Source organism: Tasmannia lanceolata, unplaced genomic scaffold (assembly GCF_043159265.1).
Source record: "Tasmannia lanceolata isolate RefF3 unplaced genomic scaffold, GAP_Taslan_0.1 ptg000284l, whole genome shotgun sequence".
Classification (NCBI taxonomy): Eukaryota; Viridiplantae; Streptophyta; class Magnoliopsida; order Canellales; family Winteraceae; genus Tasmannia; species Tasmannia lanceolata.
The window spans coordinates 220,001-222,500 of NW_027518959.1; positions in this window are offsets into that span (position 1 = coordinate 220,001).

Sequence of the window (2,500 nt, forward strand, 5' to 3'; positions counted from 1 at the left end):
ACCCAGTACCCACAAGGGCAGGGGTAAGCCGCCGAGCCTAGCAAGGTAGGTGTGCTCCCAAAACCAAACAACGCACAAAGGGAGCAAACACGGGCAAACAAGTGACGCCATGGCCTACTCGCCCACCGCCCTCTATATTGCCTAACCTTGGCAACCATGGTCCATTCCCCACTATATGCCATGGCCTTGTGCCCATGGTCTTCACAAGACAGCATCCAAGGCGCCTGAAAGGCCAAGGGAGCCCAACCCAGCAATGCCCAGCCAAGGCCAGGCATTCCAGTGCCTACCCGGGCAAAAACGCCCAAAGCATGCCCCATTCGTTAGCCTATCCAGGCAAAAACGCCCAAAACCAGCCCATTCCAGTGCCTATCCGGGGAAAACGCCAAAAGCATGCCCATTCCTTAGCCTATCCAGGCAAAAACGCCCAAAACCAGCACATTCCAGTGCCTATCCGGGCAAAAACGCCCTAAGCCTGCGCATTCCAGCGCCCCGCAGCATGCCACCCTCCTATTGGGTTTGCGCAACCAACCCGCCTAACCACCAGTGGCAACCAAAGGTGCTGTTAGCGACGACTTCTGAAGACGCAACGAGACGCGACGGGTTTGCGCCCAGACGCGACGAGGCGATGCGGGATCTGCGCCCAACCGTGCCTACACCCGCCGACTTGATGCGGGAGCTGCTGGCCCAAGCATGCCTAGCGTGCAAGGCCTGCGTGCAAGGCTAGTGTGCAAGGCTCGTGGGCAAGGCTAGTGCGCAAGGCTAGTGCCCAAGGTCTGTGTGCAAGGCTAGTGCCCAAGGCTAGTGAGCATGGCCTGTGTGCAAGGCTAGTGTGCAAGGCTTGTATGCAAGGCTAGTGTGCAAGGCTGGTGTGCAAGGCTTGTGGGCAAGGCTGGTGCGCAAGGCTAGTTCCCAAGGGTTGTGTGCAAGGCTAGTGCCCAAGGCAAGTGCGCAAGGCTCGTGCCCAAAGCTAGTGCGCAAGGCTTGTGTGCAAGGCTACTGCGATGGGCCAGTGCCCAAGGCTTGTGAGCAAGGCTTGTATGCATGGCTTGTGTGCAAGGCTAGCGTCCAAGGCTTGTGCGCATGGCTTGTGCGCAAGGCTTGTGTCCAAGGCTTTTGTGCAAGGCTCGTGCGCAAGGCTAGTGTGCAAGGCTTGTGCGCATTGGCAGGTAGCCCACCAGCATGCACGATCCAAATGCCACTCACGCGACAACACGGTGCCAAGCCGGGCATGGTGTGCACTCAAAACCAATCAACGGACAGAGGTCATGCGTCATGGGGGGGATCTAGCAAGGCCATGGGGAAGGTCATGGAGGACCTTGGAAGCAAGCGCAAGACGAGAGCGAATCGAACAAGGGGCCAGGACGGGGCCTTGTGCCCATGGTCTTCGCAAGACAGCGTCCAAGGCACCCGAAAGCCCAAGGGAACCCAAACCCGGCCGACACTTGCAATCGCACATGCTCTCTGCAACACACCATCAATGCCGCCCAACGGGGCCAGCACGAGCAGTCCTCCGCGGTCCCCTGGCCCTGCGCACGTTTGTCTTCGAAACCGAGCATCAATGCCACAGAAAGTGCCGGGGCGCCAGCTGGAGCCATCATCCGCGTTGCCATGGCTCGCTTGGCCTTGGCTTGCCAGGCCCCGACACGAGCAATCGCGCATTTTCTTTGCAACCGACCATCAATGCCGCCCAACGGGGCCAGCACGAGCAGTCATCCGCGGTCCCCTGGCCCTGCGCACGTTTGTCTTTGAAACCGAGCATCAATGCCACAGAAAGTGCCGGGGCGCCAGCTGGAGCCATCATCCGACGTGCCATGGCTCTGGTCCCATGGTCTTCGCAACCGAGCATTCGTGACACCCGCGGGGCCAGGACACCAACCCTTCCGACACGAGCATTCGCGCATGTTCTTTGGCCACACAACGGCGCCAGCACGAGCAAAATCATCCGCGGTGCGGTGGCCTTGCACGGCCTTTTGTCTTTGGAACCAACCATCAGTGCCACGGGAAGTGCCGGAGTCCCGGCATCCGCGGTGCCAAGTCATTGCGCCCTTGGTCTCTGCAGCGGGGCATGCCGGGCACTCCCAACCATTGCAAGCAAGCAAGCAAGCAAGAAAGAAAGTAAGTAAGTAAGTAAGTATTACATATAGGGGCGGGACATGCGGGGAGATCTGCGAAACGTGCATTACGGGGCACACGCGTACCTACCGGGGCATACCGACCCCTATTGGGGCACACGTGTGCATATCGGGGCATACCGGGCCTATCGGGGCACACGCGTACATACCGGGGCATACCGAGCCCTACTGGGGCACACGTGCGCATATCGTGGCGTACCAAGCCTATCGGGGCATACGCATGTATCCCAAGGCATACCGAGTCTATCCGGGCATACGCGTTCATACCGGGGCGTAACGGGCCTATCGGGGCATACTTGGGCATATCCGGGCAAAAAATGCCCAAAACTTGCGCAACCTTGGCAACCGTGGTCCATTCCTCTCTATAT